Genomic DNA, 18,160 nt, shown 5'->3' on the forward strand with positions numbered 1-18,160 from the left:
TCTAATAACAGGCTTCTCTATTGCCTGAGCTATCCCGACAGTAATATATCCAAAAATGAAATTTAAAAGAATGGTATAAATAAACCAAGAAAAATGGGTGAAAATGAAATTGAAAATTATATAAAGTAGTCCTTGACTTAAAATCATTTAGTGACGGTTCAAACTTACAATGGCACTGAAAAAAGTGACTTATGACTGTTTTTCAACTTATGACGTTTGTTGCAGCATCCCCTAGTCACATGATCAAAATTCAGGTGCTTGGCAACTGGCATGTATTTATGACAGCTGCACTGTCCCGGGATCATGTGATCCCTCTTTGTGACTTTCCCCGCCAGCTTCTGACAGGCAAAGTCTATGGGGAAAGTCAGATTTGCTTAACAATAGATGATTCACTTAACTGCAGTGATTCACTTAACAACTGTTACAAAAAGAAGGCATAAAATGGGACAAAACTCACAACAACTGCCTTGCTTGACAAAGGAAATTTAGGGCTTTATTGTGATTGTTAAGTCAAGGGCTACCCATAAGAAACTTGTAAACTCTAGGATTGAAAATATAGATAGTGCAACTGGAGAAATGTTAAAATATGAATGTTGCTTGTTTGAGTAGGAACTATGCAGATACTTTAAAGCATCTATCTAACAATACTAGCACTAATACCCACTACAAGGAAAAAAAGATAACAAAAGTGCAAGAAAAAATTAAAGGGCATTTGCTTGCTAGGTTTTCTTGGGAAAGTGTATGGCAGAATTCTGATCAAAAAGATTCAAGGAATCAATATCAGCGAAGTTTGAGAAGTACAGTGTAGGTTTATGCATTAGTACAGGGTACACATATCAAGTTTATTCTTTAACACAACTTTTAAGAAATAAAAATCTGAGAAACAGTTATCTATCGTTTAGGAAAAGTGTATGATAAACTGAATAAATGTGAATGTTTGGGTTTAGTTGTGAATATGGCAGAGCAATATACTGTATGATGGAAGTAAAACATGTATGAAAAAGTATTAAACAAACGGTTCAGCAGGGATCAAGGTATAAGATAAGAGTGTGTTATGTCTCCTTGTTTTTTGTATCTATGTGGATTAATATACAAAATGCTTGGTCAAGATGTGTTTGCTAGGAATCTGAATATATGTGTACTTTTCTAGGCAGATGACTCCATGCTGTTGGCTGAAAATCTGAATGAACTTCAGGGAATTTTACACTGAATGATGCATGATGACTATGGATAAAAATCAAGTTTTCAAAGAACAAGTTGTTGGGCTTGAAATGAACAATGCAATGAACAAACAGAACTTATAAAATGGGGGAAACTGGGGCTGTTGAAGAAATTCTTTTACCTTGTTTACTAAAGATGGAAAAATGGGTGGAGAAATTTTAAGACATGCAAATATTGATGCAGTATTTATTTATTTATTTATTTATTTATTTTATTTAATTTTTATACCGCCCTTCTCCCGAAGGACTCAGGGCGGTGTACAGGCATAATAAAAACCAACAATACAATATACAAATTTAAAATCCAATTTAAAAAACTTATTTAAATTAGCCCAATGATTAAAATTTACTCTACTAAAACCCCATTTAAAATTAATAAATTTAAAATTTAAAATCCCAATTTAAGCCAGCCCCGCGCGGATAAAAAGGTGAGTCTTGAGTTCGCGACGAAATGTCCGAAGGTCAGGAATTTGGCGTAAGCCCGGGGGAAGCTCGTTCCAGAGTGTGGAGCCCCACAGAAGGCCCTTCCCCTGGGGCCGCCAGCCGACATTGTTTGGCGGACGGCACCCTGAGAAGTCCCTCTCTGTGGGAGCGTACGGGTCGGTGGGAGGCGTATGGTAACAGCAGGCGGTCCCGTAAGTACCCAGGTCCTAAGCCATGGAGCGCTTTAAAGGTCGTAACCAACACCTTAAAGTGCACCCGGAGGCCACAGGCAGCCAGTGCAGTCTGCGCGGGAGGCGGTGTTACATGGGAGCTACGTGTAGCTCCTCTATCACCCGCGCAGCTGCATTCTGGACTAACTGAAGCCTCCGAGCGCACTCCAGGGGGAGCCCCATGTAGAGAGCATTACAGTAATCCAAGCGAGAGGTAGCAGGCGCATGAGTGACCGTGCATAAGGCATCCCGATCAAGGAAGGCGCAACTGCGGACCAGGCGAACCTGGTGGAAGGCCCTCCTGGAGGCGGCCGTCAAATGATCTTCAAACGACAGCCGATCATCCAGAAGGACACCCAAGTTGCGCACCCTATCCTTTGGGGCCAGTAACTCGCCACCAACAGCCAGCCGCGGCTGCAGCTGACTGAATCGGGTGCCGGCATCCACAGCCACTCCGTCTTGGAGGATTAAGCTTGAGCCTGTTTCTCCCCATCCAGACCCGTACAGCCTCCAAACACCGGGACAGCACTTCAACAGCTTCATTGGGGTGGTCCGGGTGGAAAGGTACAGCTGAGTGTCATCAGCGTACTGCTGGTATCTCACCCGAAACCACTGATGATCTCACCCAGCGGCTTCATGTAGATGTTGAACAGCAGGCGAGAGAATCGACCCCTGAGGGACCCCACAAGTGAGGCCCTCGCGGTCGACCTCTGCCCCTGTCAACACCGTCTGCGACCGGTCGGAGAGATAGGAGGAGAACCACCGATATACGGTGCCTCCCACTCCCAATCCTCCAACCGGCGCAGCAGGATACCATGATCGATGGTATCGAGCGCCGCTGAGAGGTCTAATAGGACCAGGGCAGAGGAATATCCCCTGTCCCTGGCCCTCCAGAGATCATCCACCAATGCGACCAAAGCTGTCTCCGTGCTGTATCCGGGTCGGAAGCCGGACTGGAACGGGTCTAGATAGACATCTTCATCCAGGTGTTGGGGCAGCTGTCGCGCCACGGCACTCTCTACAACCTTCGCAACAAAGCGAAGGTTGGAGACTGGACGATAATTAGCCAAAATAGCTGGGTCCAAAGAGGGCTTCTTAAGGAGGGGTCTCACCACCGCCTCTTTCAAGGCGGCAGGGAAAACCCCATCCAACAAAGCGTTGATAATCCTCTGGAGCCAGCCTCGTGTCACCGCCTGAGTGGCCAGTACCAGCCAGGAAGGGCACGGGTCCAGTAAACATGTCGTGCCGTGAAGCCTCCCCAACAACCTGTCCACGTCCTCGGGAGCCACAGGGTCAAACTCATCCCAAATGTGCTCAACAAGACGTGCCTCCTCTCCCTCGCTTGGATCATCCCAAATTCGGTCCAGACCGTCCCTCAGCTGAGCGATTTTATCGTATAGATAACCACTAAACTCCTCGGCTCGTCCCTGCAAAGGGTCATCCGCACCTCCTGATGTAGGAGAGGCGGGTCACCCCGAAACCACTGATGATCTCACCCAGCGGCTTCATGTAGATGTTGAACAGCAGGGGCGAGAGAATCGACCCCTGAGGGACCCCACAAGTGAGGCCCCTCGCGGTCGACCTCTGCCCCCCTGTCAACACCGTCTGCGACCGGTCGGAGAGATAGGAGGAGAACCACCGATATACGGTGCCTCCCACTCCCAATCCCTCCAACCGGCGCAGCAGGATACCATGATCGATGGTATCGAACGCCGCTGAGAGGTCTAATAGGACCAGGGCAGAGGAATATCCCTTGTCCCTGGCCCTCCAGAGATCATCCACCAATGCGACCAAAGCTGTCTCCGTGCTGTATCCGGGTCGGAAGCCGGACTGGAACGGGTCTAGATAGACATCTTCATCCAGGTGTTGGGGCAGCTGTCGCGCCACGGCACTCTCTACAACCTTCGCAACAAAGCGAAGGTTGGAGACTGGACGATAATTAGCCAAAATAGCTGGGTCCAAAGAGGGCTTCTTAAGGAGGGGTCTCACCACCGCCTCTTTCAAGGCGGCAGGGAAAACCCCATCCAACAAAGCGTTGATAATCCTCTGGAGCCAGCCTCGTGTCACCGCCTGAGTGGCCAGTACCAGCCAGGAAGGGCACGGGTCCAGTAAACATGTCGTGCCGTGAAGCCTCCCCAACAACCTGTCCACGTCCTCGGGAGCCACAGGGTCAAACTCATCCCAAATGTGCTCAACAAGACGTGCCTCCTCTCCCTCGCTTGGATCATCCCAAATTCGGTCCAGACCGTCCCTCAGCTGAGCGATTTTATCGTATAGATAACCACTAAACTCCTCGGCTCGTCCCTGCAAAGGGTCATCCGCACCTCCTGATGTAGGAGAGGCGGGTCACCCAAACAGGGCGGCCGGGCGGTTATCTGCCGGCGCAATGAGGGTGGGCGTGGGCGCCTCGCTTCCCTCATTGCCACTAGGTAGGTCCTAGTATAGGTCCTAACTAGTGTCCGATCAGCTTCGGAGCGACTGGACCTCCAGGTGCTCTCTAGGCGTCTTCTCCGGCGTTTCATCTCCCCCCGCCCCTCCGGGAACCAAGGGGGCGGACGAGGTCTACGCCCGGGCAGAGGCCGCAAAGGCGCGACACGATCCAGGGCCCCGGCCGCGGCCTGCTCCCAGGCCACGACCAGTTCCTCAGTCGTGCCGTGGGCCAGATCCTCAGGGAATGGCCCAAGCTCCGTCTGGAACCTCTCAGGGTCCATCAGGCGCCTGGGACGGAACCACCGTATAGGTTCCGTCTCCCTGCGGTGGTGAATAGCGGTTCGGAAGTCTAGGCGAAGGAGAAAATGATCCGACCATGACATTGGTTCTGTTACTAAATCATCTAATACCAGATCATTTAACCACTGTCCAGAGATAAAAATCATATCTAGCATGCCTCCCCCTGTGTGCGTAGGGCCATCATTTACTCGAATCAGGTCCAAGGCCGTCATGGAAGCCTGGAACTCCCGAGCTGCCGTTGATGACAGGCCAGCCGATGGCAAGTTGAAATCCCCCATAACTATAAGTTTGGGGGTCTCAACCGCCACAGCAGCCAGTACCTCCAACAGCTCGGGCAGGGCTGTGGTCACGCAGCAAGGAGCCAGGTACGCGATCACCAAGCCCAACTGATTCCTATAGCCCCAGCGCACACAGAGGATTCGCAGCCAGCAATCTGAGGAACAGTGGTCTCCTCGCCTCTAGATCTTCCTTAATAACAACCGCCACCCCCCCACCCCTACCTTGGACTCTCGGCTGATGAAATGCTCGGAAGCCTGGAGGGCACATCTCAACAAGGGGGACCCCCCCCTCAGGGCCCAACCAGGTCTCCGTAATGCCCATGAGGTCCGCGGACCTCCCCTGAATAAGGTCACAAATCAGGGGAGCCTTATTAACCACGGACCGGGCATTACATAACATCAGCCGAAGGTCCAAGCTCTGAGGATCATGGCCACCCGAGGAACGGGTAGGGACTGAGGGGCCGGAGCACGTGATCGCTCTCAAACTTCGAGCACGTGCCCCCATAACTCGATACGGCCCCTCCCCCCCGCCATATCTGCCTCTCCCACTTACCGTACAGATCGAACAGCCCTCTAAACCTGGAACGTCCTCCCCCCCTGCCTTCAGACAAGATGGCGTAATGTCGCGAACTAGCACAGGGGCTGGATCCCTCCCCGACGGGTCCTCCCCCCCACCCGTCGAAACCCTCCCACCCCTTAAAAAACCCTTATTTAAAAAACTATTTAAAAAGCCCCACAAATTCTTCTTAGCCGCATGCCACCTCTCTGGGTCCCAAGACCCTTCGTTAAGGTAAGCCCTCGATAGCTTGGAGGGCCATTCCTGCGAGGCGGGGGAACCTCGCAGTCGTAGTAGATCGGCAAATGAATATCTCATGGAGAAATAGGCCCAAAAGTCGTGGGCCAGTAGAAAGATTGTGGTCTATTGCAAGAAATTAACATTCATTAAAAAGGATAAAATGACTGATATAAAACATGCTTCTGTCCTACTTGTTATATATGGAAGTGAGAACTAAGTACAGGTAGTCCTCAAGTTACGAATGCATGGAGCCTGCCAATTCCATTCATAACCTAAGGATTTGTAGGAGTGAATTGCGTAACTTGAATGCAATCACTCCCTCCTTTCACCCTCATATTCGCTAATCGAATGCACGGCTTGTTAAGTGCACAGGAGTTATCTCAGGGTGGGGAAGGCCATGGGGGGGGCCTAGTGATGGAACAAGGCACCTGCTACAGACCACCCAAGGCCTCCCCTGATCCACTGAGATTCTCCCTCCCTGGAGTCATCACAATTGCTCCCCCCCACCCATCCTGCCACGCCAGTTCACTTATTTTATGAAGATCTGTCTCCTTTCCAGCTTCCCTCCTTTCTCATTGGCAAAACACTTCAGTGATGAAAAATGAGGTATGGAGGGATGCCCATGCCCCTTCTTTTTCACCACCAAACCATTTGATGAAGCCTTCAGCCACAAAAAAGGAAGCCCAGAGGGATGCTCGCACCCTTCCGGGCCTCCTTTCTCCCCGCAAAAGCACTTGAGGATTGCTTCTCTGTAGGCTTCGGCAGCCTTTGCTGATAAGAACAGAGCTTCAGAGGGATGCGTCCATCCCTCCCAACCTCCACTGGTGCCGACAAAGGCTTTTTGCAAAGGGCTACTGAAACTACAGGGACACAATCTCCCTGCAGGCTTCAGCAAGGAAATGGCAAACAGAGGGAAAGCTTGAAGGACCGAAGCCTTTCCTCCATTTGCAAATGTCCAGGCCTCAATTCGCAGAGAATAGAAGTCTAAAAGGCAAGATCACGTGAGATCAGTAGCAAGAAATCTCACACTACTGATCTCGCTTAAAATCATGGTATATTAGGCTTCTGTTCTCTGCAAATGTGCCGAAAACCTGAAGCAACAAAGCAGGGAAAGAAATTGTGACGGACAGGAGATCTTCACAAGGTAAGTGAACCTCCACAGACGGAGTGCCTGTGAAGACCTGGCAGGACGGGAGTGGGGGAATAGGCAGGGCAAATGTTACAGAGCCTCTGTGGTTGTTTGCAAGGGCGAACAACTGCTGTGGAGCTGCAACATTCGTAATTTTGGGACTTGTTCGTAAACACCAGGGGTGCTTATCACATAATGGCGAACATTCTCTAAGGGAACGTTCGTAACTCAGGGATTACCTGTATATCAGGCAAATCAAAAATTAAATATAGTTTGAATGGAGGATTTTAAAACAAGAAGAGATAGCCATGAATAAATGGATGCTGAATGAATGTGGAAGGAAGCCTGAGAGAAAAGCTGTGGTTGGATAGAGTTGACGAGATCCTCAAAACAAGAGGTGAGAAATTAAGTGAGAAGTTTAAACAATGAAAAGCAACAACTGAAGTGATAAATGCATGTTTCATGGTAGCTAAGGTGATTTGCAAGAACATGGGAGGTATGTGAGGCACAGTGACTGAGTTGGTCTAAACTAGTTTTACATGTTTCCTTTTTTTAAATCTTATGCCTTTAATTTCATTGGTTTATTAGTTCCTTTTCTATAATTTGCATAACTATGCTTACCCTGAGGAGACTTCTGGGTGGGGAGAGGGGGAACTAGCATGTCTCTAAAAGAGACTGATATAAACTTCTGTATCTCTCCAGATAAGGAGAGGAGAAATGCTCACATTGCTCTGGATATCACCTCTCCAAACCTCAGTGTTGTCATATACTCAGGGAGGAATAACAGAACATGGATATTTCTAAGCCTGTAATTCAGAAGGCATTGCATGTAAAAATTGTGCTAAAGAAAACTTTCCTGGCTTACATAAATTCAATTATACAAGCAGAGAACATCTAATCAATTATCATTCCAACTACAATTTATAGGCAAAACAAAACTGGCAATTACACAGGCATTATGAACTTGACAAAAACATCATCAAATTGTCAAAGAGAAAAAGAAGCACCACTTACATAGGTATGTCTTAGGTATGGAAAAGAAAACCGTTCCACTTCAGCATTATGTTGATCTTTTTTATTTACAATACTGCAAACTTATCTGGAGGTAGGAAAATTCTACATTAATACAATATGCAGAATTTTGTATATTATATTTAAAACTAGCTAATTGTTAATTTTTCTTATTTGGTGTTTTTGTACACATACACTTTCACACATAAAAGAGAATTTGAATTTTCTTAATGATATAAAAGTGGTTTACAGTTTTTTTTCTTTCAAAAAATGGCAACATCCTTATTCAATTCCATACCTTTATTTTTATGTCTAACTTGTTCTTGTTAAAATGCATTTTATTTACGGGGATTATTTCAATATTTATTGGTATGGTTTATTAAAAAGTTATTAATACTATTGAATAGCAGTGTCATTGTCTTTAGCAATAACTTTCATTACAAGGAAAATATTTGTAAATTACTCAAGATTTAGTTTTATGTGCAAATTAATAGCAGTTATGAAAATAACAATATATACAAATGCAATTCCTTATGCAAAACCTTGTAAATAATGTCACTGTAAGATTTTGGCTTGAGTACAATTTAGCACTTTGGGTAGGAGAATACATACTTACTAGGAACACTCCCACCCACTCACAAAGAAAAGCTAAATTGGGGGGAAATGAGCACTCTGGACAGAAGCAGCTTCAACAGCCAGCTCTTGATATGTGAGTGTTCTATGACTGGCATCATGCACAAGGCAGGTGTTTTATGAGCATCTATAACACGTGGACAAAATTTCCAGCAAACACACTTCCTAATTCCTGGTGTTGGAGAACTAGCACACTTATATAATCAAAAATCGTACTTCCTCAAATATTTTAATGCAGTTGACAACTTAAAAAAAAATACCTTTATTTGGAAATGGTGAATTCTAAACATACCATATAAGGAAAATAAACAGATAATAAATTTATTGGGAAAAAGAATGCAAAATAAATGCGTACATTAAGAAAAGTTATTCAGTGTTTTAAAATTTGTAAATCAAAAGCTTGTTGGATAAGAGCCCATTAAAAATTTAAAAAAATATGATGAACATCTGAACATTTTTGAACTTTATTTAATATTGAGGGGAACACTTTATTACTCATCAAAAGATATGGCAAATATCAACTTTGTTCCTATTGTAAAAGTATAATATTCCTGATTTTCAAAAAATGTATGTTAGCAAACAATTTATCGCTATGCTATCATAGTTTTTTCCTAAGCTTGTTTTCCTGGACTACAGTTCCAACAACCACTAAACAATATGGCCAATACAGCACTAAAAACAAAAGAAATTAGAATTTTAATCTATTGTCTAAGCACTATAAACTAGTAAGTTTTATATAGAACTATCAGTTTCGATTTTTATTCTGGCACTATGAATGGTTGTAAATCGAGATTATGAATGGTTGTAAATCGAGATTATGTGTATTTGACCAGTGGTCAACCATTCATTCAGTGACCATTTGAAGTTACAATGGCATTGAAAAAAGTGACTTATGACCATTTTCATACTTATAACCATTGCAGAAGATCACATGATCAAAATCCACCACTTGACAATTGGTGTGTATTTATGATGGTTGCAGTGTCTGGAGGGGGTCATGTGATCCCCCAGATCCCCTTTTGCAAAATCAATGGGGAAGCCAGATTTACTTAACAACCATGTTACTAACTTAACAACTGTAGTGATTCACTTAATTGTGGTAAGAAAAGCCATAAAATGAAGCAAAACTCACTTAACAACTGTCTTAATAGAAAATTTGGGCTCAATTGTGGTCGTAAGTCAAGGACTACCTACTATCAGGATATAGTCAGTATTATCTTTCTTTGAAAGACACATAGCAGGGTAGCAACTCTTTTCAATTTCTACTACACTTTCTTGTCCTCCCCTGATTTGGAAAGGTGGTTAGTTTTAAGGGTTGTTATGTGTGACATAAAACACTGATTTCACCTCATAAAAATCTCTCCACCTTGCCAATACATAGATTGGGAATTAGTGATTCCATCCATTTCCATTACAAATAAAACTGTAGGACAGAGCATATCTTTGGCCCCAAAATTAAAAGAAAAGCTAACAAATACATGATCAACAATAAATTTCAAGTATAGCACATTAGGGTTAGAGGTAATCTTGTTTTAAAGCTTAGAAAGTTATCATCACACTTCATAATTAGTGAGATCGCCAAACAGAATTATGTGATATCCTCAGATGTCTGACATTAGAATAATTCTACTTGAAAATATTGTTCATGCTAACTGAAACTTATAAAATTTGTAATTCAAAACATCTGGAATGCACAATATTGCCTACCACCAAAATTCATGCAAATTATAACAATAATTCAGACCATTAGTGCTATGTTAATAGCATTAGCCACTTATATAATCTATGATTGATACACAATTTCATAAAATCTAGCCAATGAATGTATTTCTAAGCCAACTTCTGTGATAAACTGTAAAAGGAAATCCAGGCTAGTTACGCATCCCAGATTAACTAAACCCAAATCTAAGAGCAGCAATGAATCAAAAGATGTATATAGACTAAGGTTGTTTTTTTAAATCAGTTTTTAATTAAACAACTCTGATTCTTCTGGTTCTTCACATTTGTAATTTTTTTTCCAAATTACAGTATCAAAAATAAGTTCTGACACTTGAATTTAGTATAGTAAACAATATCTTATATTGGTCTCAGTTTCCTAGTTATGAATTGACTATACAGATAGTCCTCAAATTACAACCACAATTGAGCCCAAAATTTATGTTGTTAAGTGAGTTTTACCCATTTTTATGTCTTTTCTTGCAACATTTGTTAAATGAATCACTGCAGCTGTTAAATTAGTAACATGATTTTTAAATGAATCTGGCTTCCTCATTGACTTTGTTGATCAGAAGGTCGCAAAAGAGATCACATAACTCCAGGGCATTGCAATCGTCATGAATATGAAACAGTTGTCAAACATCTGAATGTAAATCCTGTAACTATGGGGATACTGCAACGGTCGTAAATGTAAAAAATGGTTATAAGTCAATTTTTTCAGTGCCGTTGTAACTTCAAACAGTCACTAAATGAACAGTTGTAAATCAAGGACTACCTGTACTACAATATGAAGATGCTTGATCAATAGACTGGATGACAATCAATAAACAAAATGGAGGAGCTGTAGATTGATAAGTGTCCAAGACCATAAATCAAGAGAATGATTTGGTCTAGATGAATTTGTTCAAAATATAGTTTATCGTAATTATATCATAATTCATGTATATTAAATTTACCTGTCACTTGGCTTGCCAAATTCTTCGTAGTACAAAACACCTATTTCAATTCCAATTACTTCAATTATCAATACTTTCAAGCATGTTCTGCTAATTTCTTGGCTGTAATACTATAGTTTTATATTAAAAAATAATACAAAACACTTTCAGATGGAGATGCCTTGAAATTGAATTGGAGAGAGCAGCTTGTGCAAAATGCAGCTGTGAGGATGGAAACTGGTTTGGCAACATGAGGCCATATAAAATTGATCCTTCAAGAGGGTTGGTTAATTATCTGGCACCAAGCCCAACTCAATGTGCTTGTTTCGTGTGCAGAAGCCTGGTTTAAATGGCTTTGAACAAAAACTCTGAATTATTCCTGTATTTTTTTGCTTTAAAGATGTGAAATTATATATACCTGGAATAGTTTTAGGATGTTTGCATTTTGTCCTCGCAATCCTTGTATAATGCAATGATACACACAATTGCAATCGACAGTGAACCTTTCTGCAGACCAGTCAATAATTGTTTTTGTTGTTTGTAGAGACCATTCCCATTCTATTTGAGATATGCAAGTTTGGAAGTTCACAAGTCCTTTGGAGGCTTATTAGCTGTTGATTTCCTGAGCACTTGCTCCAAGCATGATATGGCAAGGACTAATGGGGTTTGGCGAAAATATACAAAAATGATATACTTTGGACTGGCAAGGCAATAACAAAAATATATTGCTCTAAACATTCGTTTTTTGAAAATCTGTAGAATTTTTTTTACAGATTTTACCAAATTTTAACTGTTAATTAATAGTATTGAAGTTTATGTTTTTAACTTTAGGGTCTCTTTTCTGTGTTGGTTTTTAAAAATGTGTTAGCTATTTTAATATTCAACAACATAGAATATCACAGAATAAATCAAATGCAATTAATTCATGGTATCATGATAAATTAAGGTGTCCTAGGATGACCTTCCCCAATAGCAAAGAGAAACGTCATAAAACATATTGGTGACTGAGGACATGTAGTGGATGACTGAGGAAAAGGCACAGTTTATAGGACAGAGGCAAAAACCAAAACCTGAACACAAAGGTTTCTGGGATCCTTTCTCCACAATCTCATCCCCAAAATGACGCAAGCACGCATTATGTCAAGGCTAGAAAAATCAGTCATTTGGAAAAGCCCAGCATAAACGATCTGGACCTGCCAAACTTGCAATAAATCTTAATCAGCCCCGGCACTTGAGTTTGTTAGAACATCTCTTCCTCTTCCTTAGCTCCAGGGGAAGTCATTTCTTTTCCACCAAGCATTTTGAGCAATAAACAATCCTATCAGGCCAGATTTCTTTGGTTTTGCTTCTGACTCAACTGGATGTGTTGAAACAGCATGAAGCCGCTTTTATTATGAGAAGCGGGAGGTGTGTGTGTGGGGGGGTGTTGTTGGAAGCATAATACATTTGAATGAGATTTCGGATGCCCAGTGCTTTAAAACACAGATAGCAAAAGTAGAAGGAACAAAGCAATGACGTCAAAGCCCGGATTCCGATTAAACCCAACTAGTGCAAGAGATGACTGGGCCCTCCCGTCAAAAGCTTATCTTGGCTCTTTTATCTGCCTCGACTTTGCTGACACTTCCGAAAAGGAAGGAGGGGGAAACCAAAAAAGAAAAAAAGAAACACAGCCATCCTATCTTTCATCCGCGAAAGGCAGAAGGAACACCTAAAACTTGCCCAGCGCGCGCGTGTATATATATCTATGCACATATGCATTTATTACCCTCACACAGACATGACTCATATCTGTAACCCGTGTCAGTCCATTTTGTAACACGAGAGCCTCTAAATCTCGGTAAGCTCAAACCTTCCAAGACAACGTCTCTCCTTTCTTCCCCCGCCCCCCCAAATATACCTAGCTCGCCGTGGGACGAATAAGGGAGGAGGGATCCGAGGAAAAGAAGCTACCGGACAGCGAAGTAATGGGAAATTCAGGGTGTGGGACAAGGTTGGGGGGGGGGGAGCGAGGGAAGGAAAGCCAAATCCAACTTGGGATCGGAAGCAACGAGTCCCCCACCCCCACCCACCCCACGCAGCAGCCGATGGAGGACAAGCATACAAAGACACCTCGCTAAGCGAGGGCTTGGCTACCCAGAGGATGGGGCGCGCGGTCCGCCCCCCGGGCCTCCCCCACCCACCCCCAATCCGGGGGAGAGAGAGAGACGGGGCCTATCTGGCTCTGAATTGCTTAACTGCGCCTGGCCTCGCCCCGCCCAGCCCAGCCCAAAGGGCCTTTCCACGGGCCCACCTCCCCGAGCTGCCCATCACTCACCTCCACGGACTAGTCCGCTACCACCCCAACCATGTCTCAGGGGTGGGGGGTGGGGGTGAGGGGAGGGGTGTCCTTCTGCCGCGCGAGGCACAAAAGGCCGGAAAGGCCCCAGGAACGGCAACGGCGGAGGCGGCAGGAGCCACTAACGAGAGAAGGGGAAGGGCGGGCCACGGCGGCTCACCGCCCAAAGGAAGGCACGGCGGCAGAGTACCATCTCCGGCGCCACTCCATTTCGACGGCTGCAAGCCTGAGACGGGACCAAAGCGGGTGGGCGGCGATGTCAAGGCCCGGGCGGTCCCTGCCGCTTTCTCCTTCCTCCTCCTCCTTCTCCTCTACCTCTGCCCCTCCCCCTCCCTCCCTCCCCTGAACAGGACTTCCCAGCAACCCCCGCGTCAACGGGCCTCCTCCTCCTCCTCTCCTCTCCCCGCGCCCCATCCGGCGACTGAGGTGTGGGGGGGGAGGGACCAAATAGCCGACCACGTGATCCTCTCCCGAAAAGGCCTCGCCGAGGTTCGAGCGCCGCCCCTCTTCGGAAAGAGGGTTGCCGGGTTTCCTCGTTTCTGGGGTTGTGAACTCGCGAAAAGGTCGCTCGAAAGACGCGGTTGCCCCAATGGGCAGCTTGGCCCGCTGGTTAGGCGGAGAGGTCTCGGATTGTGGGGGACACCCTGCGAGCGAGATAGCCGTCAACTGAGCTGTCAGCCCTGATCAGGCGGCTGCGGCGACAATTTTCCATTGATCGTTACTCGCCTTCCTGGCTTACCGGATCGAAGTGGATTTAGTTTCATAAACTGAATTTAGTTTCATCCCAATACAATATAGCAGGGGTCTCTAACCGTGGCAACTTTAAGCCTAGCGGACTTCAATTCCCAGAATTCCCCAGCCAGCAATTAGAGACCCCTGCAATATAGCATTGGGATATCTTTTCAAGTACTTAATTAACAGTCGAAGAAATAATAATAAGAAATAATAATTAAAAGAAATAAGCGATATTTGATCAGAAGTGTAAACTCAGATTCTCTAAAAAAAATAAATAAATTCAGCAATGGAACTTGCATTCTGCACATTTTCATTCACACAGTTAGAACCAGACTCAGCATGTGAGTTATATTAGACCAGAGGAGCAAGGACAGAAAAAAAACAGGCAGAAGCATTACCTTGTTGAATAAGAGATCGGATGTTTTTGTAACTGATGTGCAAGGCATCTTTCATGGCACAAACATTCTACTGGGCAGTTATGAACTGTTCTTCACTTCAGTCCATTTTGGTCCGAATCTTAAGTTGAATAAGAAAGATAGATATATTTTTTTTGATGGCATTAAGGGGAACTTCAGAAGTTAGGATAAGGGTGTATAAGAACCCAGCATTGGTGGTCTCAATAGTAAAAGAAAGAAAAAAGATGGGGTGGCCTCATTTTGGAGAAGATGGTTGAATATTAACAGATGAGGAGGTAGTGACCAAGCTCCTCAACTCCTACTTTCTTTCAGTGGGAATTGTGTTGAAATGGATTTGAACAGAATCATTGATACAAGGTAAATTAAGGATTATTATGGAGCATCTGGCTACAATGAATGGTTTTGCCTCCAAGATGAGACCAGTTACATCCATAATTAATGAAAGGGCTTGTGAATGCTGTATTGGAAACCTATTTCTGTGACCTCTGAGAAATTATGATAACCATGATGCCAGAAGATTGAAGAAGGGCAGTTGTGTCCAACTCTAGAGTGTGGTGCTCACCTCCATTTCTTGGCCAAGGGAGCCAGTGTTATCCAAAGACATTTTCCATGGTCATCTGGCCAGCATGGCTATATGTCAAAGGTGCATGGAACCCAGTTACCTTCCCACTGAAGTGGTACCTATTAATCTATTTGTATTTTGCCTGCTTTTCAATTGCTAGGTGGTCAGGAGCTGGGGCAAATAACGGGAGCTCACCCTGTTGTGTGACACTCAGGTCTTGCACCTGGGATGTCAGCTTTCCAGCAAACAAACTTAAGTGTCTTTAATCGCTGAGCCATCATGCCCTTGATTATATGAATTCAGTATTCATAATATAATTTAAGTACACCAGAGTCTCCATGAGATCTTAACAGAAGTTGCCAAAATATAGGCTAGGTTACACAGCTATAAGATGGATGCAAAGTTGGTTGAACAGTTATACCTAAAAAGTATTTGTGAATGGGTTGAGAGGGATGAAATGGATCAAGAAACATCTAGAGCACTGCTGACAGAAGACATAGAATGAACTCAATCAAACATGGATAAAACTGCAATGAAAGCCTACCACTGATTCATGAAGTGAAATGGAAATACGTGTCCAAAAAGCAGATAATCATCCAGCTGGCCTCCTTAAGGTGGCCAGATTCCTTCTAGGTGTAGGGGCCTGCTGAGAAATTTGATAATTTCCTGGCACATACCGTAATTCAGATTTGTTCCCAGTTGGATATTGGCATGGATACCAATAGAGAAGCCTGAGGTAGATTCTTAGCCAGTTATCTAGGAATGGTTTGACTCTGTTGCTCTTGAGGAAGTTGGCAAGATCTTAGGAAATGTAAGCTTGGCAGCTTTAGATCCATTCCCTCTGGTTGGTAAAAGCTTCCCAAGAGGTGACATGCAGTTGGGTACAGGTGGTACAGTCAATGCATCTTTGGATGAGGGAGTGATGCTCCAGCCCTTTAAAGAAGACAGGGGTTTTGCTACCTTCTTAAAGAGTCATCAGTAGATCTCACTGTGATGGACAATTTTTGTCCTAACTAAAACCTCCACTTTTGGGGGAAGGTTGTTGAGAAGATGGTTTGCTGCAGCTCCATAGGATTCTGGATGAAAAATAAAATCTGGACCCCATTCAGTCAGATTTCTGGTCTGGATACACTTTTTGATGACCTCTGACAGGAGTGGAATGAGGTGAGTGAGTCTGTCCTTGCATAACTTGATTCTCTGTAGCTTTTGATATCATCAATTATATATCATTCTGGGACAGCTTTGGAGGTGGAGCGTGGGGACGGAACTGTGTTGTCCTGGTTCATTTTCTCCATTAAAATCAATTTTCAGTTGGTATGAACAAGAGCAAGAGGTCCAATTTGCAGCCCCTGCTTTGTAGTATTTTGCAGGGTCTGGCGCTTTCTCCAGTCCTGTTTAACTTGGTGAAACTTTAATGACCTGGAGGAGGTCATCTGTCACCATGAGGTGAGGTATCATCAGTATGCTGATGATACTCAACTTCATATCTCTGCCTAAGGTGAGTTAAGTGATGCCGCAACTGCCCTTTCTTAGCGCCTGGAGGCTGTTGAGATCTGGAGATGCGGTGGAATGTAATCCAGATTCCCAGAAGAGAGGAAATGCATTCCAGAGAAGCAAAAGACAGCAGAGTTTAGGTAGTTTGAGTGGGAGGAGGCTAGTCAGAATAGCTCCTCCCTAAGAGCTTTCAAAGTATTGTTTAATGGTGTAAGTAGTTTGCTTTAGTTTAACAAGATTTCTGTCTGTGCAGAAGAAACAATAAATGAAACTGCTTAGAAGAAGCTCAGCATGTCTTTCTTGGTTTTTGGACCTTCACAGGTCCAAAAACGCTAGCAACATAGAGTGGCTTTAGGTTTGGGGCTTCTTGATTCTTGGAGAATTAACATCTTTGGTTGTGGATGGGATGACGCTGCCCCAGACCTGGTATGTAATTTGAGGATTCTCCTGGACTTGCAACTTCTGCTCAAGGAACAGACGGCAATTGTGGCCAGGTGGCATTTGTACAACTGCGAGTTATGCATCGGTTATCCCCATTCCTATACCACACCCTTCTCATAATCACCAATGCCCTATCACTTCCCACTTGGAATATTGTTAGGAATATCCAAAAGCTTCAGTTGGCTCAAACTGCAGCAGCCTGCATAGTTTACACAAGTCTAGATTTGCACTTGCATCACCACTTTTGTAGGAGATACATTGGGTTGTCAGCTTATGCTGGGTTCAATTCTAGGTGCTGACTATCACCTTTAAAGCCCTACATGGCTTGTCACTCTATGTGAGCAGCCATATAAATTTATTAAACATAAGACAGACAGACAGATAGACAGACACTGCATGGTATTGTTTTTGTACATACTGATACCAAGAAATAAGTATTTCAGCTTAAGCATTGCCCTCATTTCTTTCTGTGATGTCTTAACTCACTTTTTGTCCTATCTGTAATTAATTAACTTAACTGATTGCATAATTTTTTTGCACTCCCAGGTTTGAAAGCCAAAAAAAGCTGTAAGAGATGCACATCAGATAATTATCAACAATTCCTTAATGACTTGGCCTCAATTTTCAAGAGCCAGAATAATTATAAGTACATTTGGCATCTAATCCAGATGTTCTGCATCTGCTTAGTATCCTTACTTGAAAAATACCTTTTCTGAATGTTTTAAGGGAGGCGCCGGCTAGATGATAAACACTGTAAATGCTAATGTGTTATTATTTCAGTAAATGGAATATTGTACATAAGCAAACTCATAAAATGAGCGTCAACTCAAATTGCCATATGCCAATGTGTGAACCCGGGCAATGGCATAGTGTTTCCATGTTACTAGCCATCTAACCATTTTAAGTGGGTCACCATATTCTGCAAAAGCAGTGAGTTAGGTACCATTAAGTCCGGTTCAACTATTAGGACAAATGCCCTGCAGTTTGACCCATCTACACATTTGAACATGTGTCTTTCCTTCCTATTCCCTGAGCCTCCCAGGCATATTTTTAGTTCATCATCCACGCACATCACA

At 43.9% G+C, this 18,160-nt stretch overlaps 1 protein-coding gene across 6 annotated transcripts in view; it reads right to left on the reverse strand.

The window, feature by feature from the left end:
- Window positions 1-13,764, reverse strand: part of AFF4 (ALF transcription elongation factor 4) — a 68,975-nt gene extending 55,211 nt beyond the window's left edge. For 2 of the 6 annotated variants that reach the window (XM_058166684.1, XM_058166682.1), the window contains exons 1-3: window positions 13,416-13,764; window positions 11,520-11,757; window positions 7,821-7,905 (exon numbers count right to left, since the gene is read on the reverse strand). The gene's annotated coding sequence lies outside the window, so the exon portion shown is untranslated. The remainder of the gene's footprint in view (window positions 1-7,820; window positions 7,906-11,519; window positions 11,758-13,415) is intronic. The other 4 variants (XM_058166683.1, XM_058166679.1, XM_058166685.1 and 1 more) reach the window with 2 other exon arrangements.
- Window positions 13,765-18,160: the final 4,396 nt, after the last annotated feature.

This window comes from Ahaetulla prasina, chromosome 2, assembly GCF_028640845.1.
Source record: "Ahaetulla prasina isolate Xishuangbanna chromosome 2, ASM2864084v1, whole genome shotgun sequence".
Lineage (NCBI taxonomy): Eukaryota > Metazoa > Chordata > Lepidosauria > Squamata > Colubridae > Ahaetulla > Ahaetulla prasina.